We start from the raw sequence: 11737 nt of genomic DNA, 5'->3' as shown, positions 1-11737 counted from the left end.
ATTTCAAAACAACAACAACAACAACAACTGTTGTGTGGTGTTTGCATAAAAATATTTGAATGTATAATTATGGAAACATCATTAAGACCTAATATTACCCCCAGGGAACTGGACCAGGCCCTCTGGATAAGTGAGACTGTTGATGAGCTTGAATTGTTTAGGAGGCCCCCAGGCAGTGGGACTGGGACCTGTCCTTGGTGCATGAGCTGGCTTTTTGGAATCTAAGGCCTATGCTGAGACACTTTTCTCAGCCTTGGTGCAGGGAGGAGGGGACTGGACCTGCCTCAACTGAATCTACCAGGCTGGGCTGAATCCCCAGGGGAGACCTTGCCTTGAAGGAGGTGGGAATGGGGGGTGGATTGAAGGTTAAGGCTGGGGGGTTGGAGGTGGGAGGAGAGGGGAATCCGTGGCTGATATGTAAAATTAAATTAATTATAAAATAAAAATATTTAAAAAAAGACCTGATTTTACAAGGAAATAATTTCAAGAAAATATTATATAAAGTTTTATTCATATTAAGAGAAAATTATAGTCAATACATCTTAAAATTTCACATCAATTTGCATAGGTATTTACACAAATGAATAAAAGTATTCTAAAGATTATAGAGCTCATTATAGTTTTATTCCTTCTGATGAATGTAATACCTGTGAGGTATTTGCACCTTTGTAAATTAAATATTGTCTATATTTGGTATATACATATATATTATATGTTTATAATATATTTATATTTTGTTATGTCATTGATAGGTATGAATATATTAGAAAGCTCTAGTAATTGAAGTAGGTAAAGAAATGGAAGAGTGCATAATATTTTAAATCATTCCATCAAAGTGTTATCTCCATTTATGTGTGACTTCATCCCCCAAAGACAGGAAAGGAGATGAGACATAAGATAATAACAATTCTTGGAGACCTGAGGCATATTGAGGGGTTACTAATTCTCCCAAGGAATTGCCTCTCACAGACATAGAGCCAAAATTACATCTTTAGAACTACTTTGGTCAAGATTGATTAAATATTGTTATATTATTTCCATATTTCCTGCATAAGTTGAAATTTTAGAGGTTTATTTAAGAAAAAGAATCCATTATGTATCGCCCTTGAATGACTCTTCCCTAGAAGTTGTTAGGTGATGACCATTGCTAATGACTTACGGTTAGCTTGTGAGAGGCTTTATTTTTCTTTTTCTTTTTTTTTTTTTTTTTTGAGGCTTTATTTTTCAAAGACATTTAAGAATCTTGGGTTGAAAAAGTCTTGTCTACATATGCAAGATGGTGAAAGCTGTTTCTCTTTCTAACACTGATAGTTTGAATTAGTTAAGCTTATTGTCTTCTTAAGTTTGCTAGCAGAGATATGACCAAACAATTTTTCATGTTCTCAGTGACCATTGTAACAACTTGAATTTGAATGTAGAAATGTTTTCAAACACTTTAAAACACTATCATTTTTCCACAGTTCCCAAAACACATAAAATTGAATGTATAAAGAAATAACTCCACAGAAACATGTGCAGAAGTATGAACAAGTAACAGACTAGAGTGTAGTCAAGATTGGCTAATACGTGAATGATACCCAATCACAGTCACCCTTTGACATGAACACATTGAGAAGACATTTAAAATCTTATAAGTGTTTATAAGACTGGGACTCTCATTAATCAGCAGATTTATGGGAAGCAGTTTGGCATTACCTAATAAGGGTAAATATGTGGATTATCTATAAATGTAAGAATGCTCCTTGTGTTATCATCTGAAAAAAATTCTTACCTATATGTAGCAGGACATACATAGAACGATTTTTATACCTGTGTTTTCACAAAAATAAGACTTGGAAAGAACTTAGTGTCTGAAAAGGTCATCATGAGTGAAGGAAAGTCCACGTTTAACGTGAATCTCAAAAACACATTATTAAGCAATAAAAGAAAATCACAGTAAATCCATACATAAGCTTGATATGACTTGATAGTATGAACTAAAAATCAAGTTAACTGAATAACGATTACTTAGAAATATGAATATTTTGTATAAAATCAATAAATTCAATTTAATAAAATATGAAAGATATACAACTGGTAGCTAAATGAATATTTGTCTTATTTTTAATATACTATATGGATATTTGACATTTTTTTAAATAACTGAAACATACGACAAAATTGAAGCTAAGCATGAATTCTTATTTCAGTAGAATAAACTTTGAGTTTCCTTTTCTCCTTACCTAAAAACACTATCTCACTTACACTTAAGATACCAAATATAAACTTATGCTCTTTTGGTCAAATTACTGAAAATTATCTTAAGCAAGATTTCATGCTTCCTATATTTTTTGATTTTGAAAAAGCAAACCCTTCTCCATTTCATTGGGTCTTATTCAATTTTTTTCGTAAAGAAATCTAGTTCCAGGAAAAGTAAGTTATTCTAGCATTTATCCTGATTTTTCTTTTTAAAAATACATTTTCTGTTAAAGTGTTTAGTATGACATGGAATCCTAAGGGATAGGTGGTAAGGCAATGGGTGGACATGGGATGGGCCAAACGATGTCTTGTTTGGTGGTTTATCATTCTTTGTGGAGGAGGTTGCTGGAATGTTTATTCTGTTTGCTCCTTTCTCAAACCAAGGCAAACCAGGGGTGGGAGGAACAGAAAAACAGACTCCCACTTTCCATCAAAGCCATTCAACAGGATACAAGTACGACCTGTTGACACAGGGCACAGCCCTTCATAGGCCAATTTACTGCCTTGTCTTTCAATTACTCCATGCTTAAGAGAGAGGACAATTCTCTGAAAACCAGATGTTACATCTTAGATTTCAGAGGATGACTCCTTCATAATGATGAGAATTAAGGGGTAGGTGAATCCCCAGCTCTAAAGCCCTGGTCACTGAACATCCATGTTTATTTTTAAGTCATTGATTTTTTATGGTGACATCTCTACTGGGCCATTGCAGACTTGGCAGAACAGCAAGTTACACACTGAGTTACAAGTGAAGTAGGCTAATCATATCCTTACTGTTTTGTAAGGAATTTCACGGGAGCAGACCTAATATCATCCATTTGGAAGAAATGTGATAAGAGAAACGCACACACCATGGATTTTCTAATTTTTGACAGCTCTCTTTGTTACTGGAGGCAGAAGGTGTCATTGCTGAGAATTCTAAGGAACAGTTTATCTTTCAAAGCAATCATGAAAATATGAAAAAAGCAGCTAGACTAAGGTTTGAGGAAAGAAGGTATTAAAAGAATTAAAAAAAAACAGGTAAAAATTCTTTTCTATTTTGTTTGAGAAGCTCAGAATAAAACTCCTTTTCTGAGATAATGGGAGAGAACAGTTTGATGTAGATAGGAACGTTACTAAGTGCTCATTCTTTTTAACTGCGCAATTTAAATACTCAAGTGTATCAATGGAAAGAAGACTTAACTAGCAAGCCTCATTGCTATCTGCTCGTAAAAGAAAATGATCCCCACAGATTATCACGTTTTGTTAAAGTCAACATGGGGATGGATAGTGATTTTGCAGTTTGGGAAGAAGGGCATGTGGGGGAACTGAAATGTGAACAAAACAACATTTGGGCTTTCTTGAATTGTTTATTGGCGCTTCGGGAATTCTCTGCAGCATTGTCTTTCATGGCTGCTTAATAAATAAAAATACAGTGCATAGCTTACAAACTTCGGATGTGATTCGCAGAATGGTAGTAATTCACCCAAGGGCTCCTGCCTGATTTAGTCTGGGGAGCATGTCTAAGCATCTGCAGCCATACTGACAATTTCCCCCAAAGCCGAGGGCTTTTGCTATTTTGCCAATCATTTACATAGAATACTATAAATTATGCAGCCATCTGTATTCTTGTGCACCTAGATTGAATCAAATGAATTTAGAGTCTTAAAAGCATTCCTCCTTGCAGTCTCCTTCATGCTGACTTTTCGGGACAACTGTAGAATCTGAGGTGTAACCAGCCCTGTTCTTGAGAATGTCCACCCAGCCTTACTCTCCTTACTTCCCATTGCTATGTCTTTTCCACATCATTGCCCAGTCCAAACTACCACAGGCAACCAGAAGTGTTGTCAGTGACAGGCTCTGGAGTCAGTCTGCCTGGGTGACACTCTCTTTTTTCCCCGGCTGCTCCTGTGTAGCACTGGCCTAATGCCTTGAGTTTTCTCTGCTTTAACCCCTCGCTTCTGCCAGTTCTGAGGATGGTATATTCTTCCTGGGCTTCAGTGAGGATGAAATGAACTCAGCACACTGGCATGCAGTAAATTCTCAGTAAGGGAGAGGTGTGGTACTCCATCTCACATGTCACTTATTTTATTTGGTTCTACCCAAGATGTAATAGTTTCTCACCCTCAGCCCTGACTCCCTTAACTGTGATGAGCATCATCAATAAAGGACCCAGGCAACCAGCTCTGGGAGGGCATAGTGTTTCCCAGAGGAGAAGACTTAAGCCATGAGGGCACTTCAAATATGGGAACTCTTAAAAAATGGTATTCATAACATTGCAACTATGGTAATGTCATCTGAATGGCAGGTGATATCTTATTGGAACTAGAGTGAGAGAAAAGTCAAAAGGGGAAATTGAAGACAGGTGACTGCAAAGTCTGAATTTTTACAAAGGGAACCATCAGGGAGGCATCCTCTTGATGTCTTCAGGAATGGGAGATTTGGATAACAAGGGGAGAGTGGAAACATCACGGGGTTAAAGGACTTCTGAGTTTGACAGAAGGGAAGCCAGTGTTATGCAAAATGTGACAGCACAACCCTTAGTTTATTTTAGGTCATATGGAAAAAATGACTCAATTACAACATGCATTGCAAATGAGATCTACAAAAATTCTAAGAATGCTGATTTATGTGTGGGAAAGACAACTGGGTTGTTTGATAATCGGCTGAAGAAAGTAGCCAATATAATTCTTGGAAATGAAATTCATAGAAGAAATTGGGTGGGCCTGATATATATGTCATTTCTTCAATGAATTAAAATATTTGTGTTGTATTTATACAATTGGATTTTTTAAATAAAATAGAAATGCTCAAGGATTATAGGGAGTGACTTAAACCCAACATTGTCATCATGTACTCCAGCGGTGTACATGCTGGGGCACGGCAGGGGAGGAACCAAGACAGTTCTATTCTTTAGCTTTTGGTGGCAATAGAAGTTGTGTACATAATGTGACAACAGAGAAAACCAAACCCTAATATTTCTTCTGATCTCTATGACCAAAGCATCATGTAGGATGTTCTTTGAGAGACTTAGTCCTGGATATTCTGAAATTTGGATAGCATCTGTGAAATAGTAGTTCCTTGGTTGGAGTGACATATTGATCAGAATAATCAGGACTCAACACTATAGCAATGTTTTTCATTTTTTAAAATTGTTTAAGAAATTTATAAACATGTATAATGTGTTTTGTCAAGTTCATCCTCATCCTCTCATTCTTGACCCCTCCTACACGCCCTCCCCCCAACATCATGTTCTGTCTCTCTTGCCTCCCCCCTCTTTCTTTCTTTCTTTCTTTCTTTCTTTCTTTCTTTCTTTCTTTCTTTCTTTCTTTCTTTCTTTCTTTCTTTCTCTCTCTCTCTCTCTCTCTCTCTCTCTCTCTCTCTCTCTCTCTCTTGCCTACTGAGTCCATTTAACTCCATTTAGTCTTCCAGTGTGTGTGTTGGTATAGCACCATTCATTGGAGCATGGGCAAGCGACCAGGGGCCGTATCTCTGAACAAAGGGGTCTCTCTCTTCCCCAGTAGCCATCAGCTGCAAATAGATCCTTGAATGAGACGTCATGGTCTACTTCCCTATCCACCCTGGCCTTTTGGCTGCCTTGATATTACACAGGTTTAATGAGAACAGATCTCCAGATTGTTGGGACTACAGAAGAGTTGAGAATGAAAGGACAAGCATGAGGGAGGAGATAGAAAGAGCTTGGTACTTTCGAGCTTGGTCCAGGAATTCAGTAAGATGTTCATTCCATCTCTGCATCTGATGTTGTGTAGTCCTGTAGGTGGCCTTGATAAGATAACTGAAAAAGCCAAGTTCCAAGTTTTCCATCTCAATACTAGGTGTTTAAATTTTTTTATTGTAGTATGAAACTCATATTAGCAATTGTTTTCAGTAAATTGATTAATAACAGTATTCATAACATGATTATCTTTGGAAGAGGATAGAGTAAATTGGGACACTAATGCATAGATCATAGATGTATATAAATACAAAAATGATGTGAATGTACAGATTTTATAGCCATTATTCACACCTACCATTATTAAATAGGTAAATCATGTTTATTCCTCTGCATGTGATTTCATGAATCCCACTTTGTGCTGCCCTGTGGCCGTGACTGACTTGATGTTGGCCCTGGCTAGCATGTGCTCAGTTAGCTAACCAGGTTTTCCTTATAGCTTCATTAGACCAAAGCTGTGAATTCATAATTTGGTGTTAGACAATTAAAAAGCTATTGTAATTTTTAAAAATGTGGTTGCTACTGCTAAGTCCATGGATACATACATTGCCAAACAGCATTTTTTTCTTTTAAATCATGGACAACAAAATCAAGAGAAAATTATAGAAAGAAATAAGAGGTCTAGATTTCTCTTTAAATATTCTTGTTCTCTTTCTCTCTCTCTCTCTCTCTCTCTCTCTCTCTCTCTCTCTCTCTCTCTCTCTCTCTCCCCCCCCTCCTCCCTTTTTTCTACCTCCCACCATCAAGTTATTTCCAAACACTTATATATCTCAAACACTTTGAATGAGTAAGCAGGTTCTCTGAGTAGGACATTTATAAAACCAAGTGTCCTTTTTATAGTTCAAATTAGTCATAGCTTTGGATTTAATTGTACTGGATAATTCTATCCCATTGAATTGAATATCACACTTCAATATCAACTCCGCACTGAAAGCTCCGATATTGAATTGGTGTAATTTTAACCTTCTGGGAGAAATGGCTGGTGTGGAGTTTCTGCCCAGCCAGTACATGCTTTGATTTTCAGAAGCCTTCTTTGAAGAGTGTCTGATTACTTTCAGGGGTGAGGTCTGTCCTTTTGTCCTTACAACGTTCACTTTTCCATGCTAGCTGCCAAAATTTTTTGTCATTGTGAGAGATTTTACACACCGTTGATTAGAAGTCAAATTAAAGGTCTTAGGCAATTTCAGCTTAAAAATGCCCATGTAACAGAAAGAATTGAGTTTGAGACAGAATTCCACTAGTGAGCAAGTTAGGTCAGGCCTTGGGTGCTATTGGACGAAACCAATTGTTTGGGATTTTAAATTTATTTATTTCTAAATCAGAATGGAGAAGAAACAGAATCTTCCTGTCATAAGAGGATATATTTTTCAAACATTACATGACTTCAGAGTTTTTAAGATATACAGTGTGTATGTAATTGATGAGTCTAAAACACAGACACCTCACTGTTTTGGAGGCTAAGTGGAAGCAGATTTTCTAGAGCATGTTTCCCCCTCCTTTGTAGTTCTTGTTTTTTCAGTATTTCACCCCATCGCCACTTCTTACAATAGTTTAATTGCCAACCAATGTCTGAGTTGGCTGGTGAGCAGAGCATGGTGGAAAATGTCACCCTAGCGGCCATGGCTTGTTTATTTTCCTCCTGTCCCATCCAACATCACCACTTCAAGTTCTGTGTTTCCACTCATGGTTAGAGATGCTGGAGCTTGGCCATTAAATTCTGAGAAGTTGTGGAGAGAGTAAGTGGCTCAAGGGGAAGTATGGGTCAGACATTCTTGCTGATGAGTGAAAAGTGAGAAAAAGGTGAAGAGGGAGAGTTGAGAAAACCTAGTCCTTTGCACACTCGGTTTGCTCAACATGCAATCTGCCTACGCCTGTAGCCAGTAAATAATTTTTCTCAACTCCCAACCTTCCTACCTTGACCTGAAAGAACAAAAGCATCTGTTTGGGAAAGAATGAGAACAGATGAAGATGGAGAAGTTGATGTTTTTTCTTTGTTTATCCATACGACGGGCAAAGACTTACCTTTGGGTAACCATTAAAGTGTAATTTTATGGAATGGAAATTCTTTTTTTTTTTTTTTATTTTGCAATACAATTCAGTTCTACATATCAGCCATGGATTCCCTTGTTCTCCCCCCTCCCGCCCCCCTCACCTTTCCCCAGCCCACCCCCTATTCCCACCTCCTCCAGGGCAAAGCCTCCCCGGCAGACTGAGATCAACCTGGTAGACTCAGTCCAGGCAGGTCCAGTCCCCTCCTCCCAGGCCGAGCCAAGTGACCCTGCATAGGCCCCAGGTTTCAAACAGCCGACTCATGCAATGAGCACAGGACCCGGTCCCACTGCCTGGATGCCTCCCAAACAGATCAAGCCAGTTAACTGTCTCACCCATTCAGAGGGCCTGATCCAGTTGGGGACCCCTCAGCCATTGGTTCATAGTTCATGTGTTTCCATTCGTTTGGCTATTTGTCCCTGTGCTTTATCCAACCTTGGTCTCAACAATTCTTGCTCATATAAACCCTCCTCTTTCTTGCTAATTGGACTCCCAGAGCTCCACCCAGGGCCTAGCCATGGATCTCTTTATCCAGATCCTTCAGTCATTGGATGGGGTTTCTAGCTCGACAATTAGGGTGTTTGGCCATCCCAGCTGGATCAACAGTAGAGAGGGAGAACAAGAAATAGGAGACCACGATGAATGAAAACCACATGAGAATAGGAAGAAGCAAAGTGCTAGAGAGGCCCACAGAAATCCACAAAAATACCCCCACAACAGACTGCTGGCAATGGTCGAGAGACAGCCCGAACTGACCTACTCTGGTGATGGGATGGCCAAACACCCTAATTGTCGTGCTAGGAACGGAAATTCTTATTTTTAATGTGTAGCTTGTGTTTTAAAAATCATCATAGGACTGTAGATTACCTAGAGAGATCTGCGAAAAATGCATTCATTAGTGCCCCTCCAGCAAGAGTAAGGTAAGTCTCTGGAAAATTTATGAAGACTCAAATAAAATTACTAGTTAATAAAGGCCACACAGAGCATCTTGGCTCACTGTGGTATGAAAGCCATAGCAACTGTCTACACTCAGAATCTTCACAATCTAGTTTTTCTACCAAATACTTGGTAAAGTATAGAAAATTCTGAAATATTTGGAGGTTTTCTTCATACTGAGCTACTTGCTTGTGCATCTCTAACCTTTTCATCATCAATTAGCATCCAGTAACACCATGAAATGACAGTTTCTCCTGTTTGTTGATGATTTTGTTTGTTCGTGTTGGATTGATTTGAACCAGCACTATCGCTCTGTGTATAAGAGCTGATTTTTGTTCCCGTGAGTGAATGTAAGCTTTTCAAAGAGAAAGATGTAGAGTGTTAAGTGCAGTCCACCCTGTTACCATTATTACAACCAAGATATACTTTTAAAAATCAATTCCTTGATGATTTTAAACATACATATAATACATTCTGGTCACATCTCTCCAATATCTTATCCACCTATCATCCTTTTACATTCTTACCTTCAATTCTCCATCCCACATTGAGGTTTTTGTTTTTGTTCTTTCACCCAGGGCTACCTGCTCACTCACATCAATAAGGGCACTAACTTCTCCTCCTAGCTTTTATCACGTTGCAAAGTTTCTTACTTTTTCCTTTTTGTTAATTAACATCTGTACAGGGAGGCAGTGCTCTGATTTTTGTAAGGGTAGTTTTGCTGTCTGTGGACTTTGACTAAATGAGTCAGATGCTTTCTTTTCACTTTCAAAATTCTTTCATGGGATATGTGAGATTCAGTCTCCTTTGGAATCCTGATATTCATGGGAGACAGACCTGCCCTTTCCTAAACAGAAACAGTGGAGGAGTGGATGGGGGTTGGGAAGAGAGGGGTTGGGGTAGGTTGGGGCTTGGGAGGAGAATAGGGAGAGGAAACTGCATCCAGGATGCAAAACAAACAAACAAACAAACAAACAAATTAATTAGTTAAAAAATTCTGATTTGTGATTTCTAACCCAAGAGTACTTCATTCTTTATTTTTTCTTTTTAAAGATTTAGGTTTTCAAATTTTCATATACATACATCGTGTATTTTTGTTATATCCATTCTCCTGCTTCCTCCTTCCAGCTCTTCTTGCCCCCTCCCATCTCCTTCTCAGCTATCTTTTTTTTTTTTTTTAAATAACCCACTAAGTCCAAATAATGCTGTCCATATGCACATGTGTCATGTGTGTGGTGTCAGCCACCAGGGCATGGGTGACCTATTAATGCTGCCCCCACAAAGAAAAGCAACCATTCCTCAGAGTCATCAACTGCCATTATCTCCACAGTTAAACATAGGACATCATGAGTGACCCACAAGCATGATAGAACTTGTCGCTGGCTTGATTTATATGAATCTTATATGAGTAAACTTAGGAGCTGTGGGTTTATATATGTAATAGCTATATTATGTTCTGAGGATGCCCAATATGCCTCCCTATCTTCTGACTCTTATATTCTTTCTACCTTCTCTTCTACAATGTTTCTTGAGTCTGAGGAAAGAGTTTTATTGTTAATATCAGTGTCCCATCTATGGCTAAGAACTCACTGTTGCTAATTTTCATGCCTTCAAACAACTAAGAGTCACTGGATTAACCAATACCCTCTTCAGTAAGAAGCTTTTCTGACCAATGTCTATGGATATAAATGTAAATATTTAGAGGGAAGTTTGGCAACATGATCATCTAGCAAAACAGTATCAATAGGTTCTCTCTTAGGGCATACATTCTGTTAGCTAAGGGTTTTGATCTTTCTTACAGTACCAAACATGAGTTTCCTCCTGTGGAACAGGTCTTAAATCCAATCAAGAGAGCAGTTGATTATACCAACAATCAGTCTTTCCACTATTGCAGCAGTGGGCAGGCACATCTTTCCCAGTAGGTCATTGTTATAGCATGCAGTACTAGATAAAACCATTGATTCATTTTTCCCCAGCAACCTTCATGGAACTTTGAAGGTTTATTGAAGTTAGGCAGCAGAGAGTTTCCTGGTCAGTTCAAGATTGATTTCTTTGTGGCTGGCAACCTAAGTATGTGGCAATAAGGTCTTTCCAGCTAGTAATGATAGGCAACTAACACTATTAGCAACAGCCTGCCTTCTTATGGGTGCTTCTGGGGTCTCCCTGACCAATAAATCCTAGGGAAGAAACCTGTCTGACATAGAAAAAAAATTATAACTCATGCCTTCTGGGAACAGCATTGTTTACCCTTAGGTATAGTACCACAGCTCCAATTCCTTAAGAACTATTCTTTAATTAGATTACAGAGCAGTGAAGCTTCAAGAAAACTATGCTCTTTCAACTGAAGTGAAAAGTATAATAAAATGGGATAGTGGAACACATGTGATCTGAAGGAATGGCTAAGGAAATACTGAGAGCTAAAGGTACAAGAGGGACTCATAGCTTGTTTATTCTCTCTTCTGATGTGTAGACTGCTTCCAGGTTCTAATTGTTAATAAGGCTGTTCTGAACACAATTGTGCAGATATTTTTTTTCAGAATACACTTCCATTAAATATATTTTTGTATATGTCATTTACTTTATTTTGGATACTTCTATAAATGGGATTCCCTAGACTTACAGAGATATAATTTTCATAAAATTATGTACAATTAAGGTTTACAGTGTGGTATTTGGTACACATGTGCATTGTGAAGTTATTACAGCTTAAGCTAATTAATGTATCTATAGCCTCATATGGTGATAATAGCATAGCCATTCTACTAGATAGGAAGAAATGACTTACTGAATTTTAATTTT

The sequence above is a fragment of the Peromyscus eremicus genome, chromosome 17 (assembly GCF_949786415.1).
Source record: "Peromyscus eremicus chromosome 17, PerEre_H2_v1, whole genome shotgun sequence".
NCBI classification, from domain to species: domain Eukaryota; kingdom Metazoa; phylum Chordata; class Mammalia; order Rodentia; family Cricetidae; genus Peromyscus; species Peromyscus eremicus.
Note: the sequence above shows the minus strand (reverse complement) of the source record.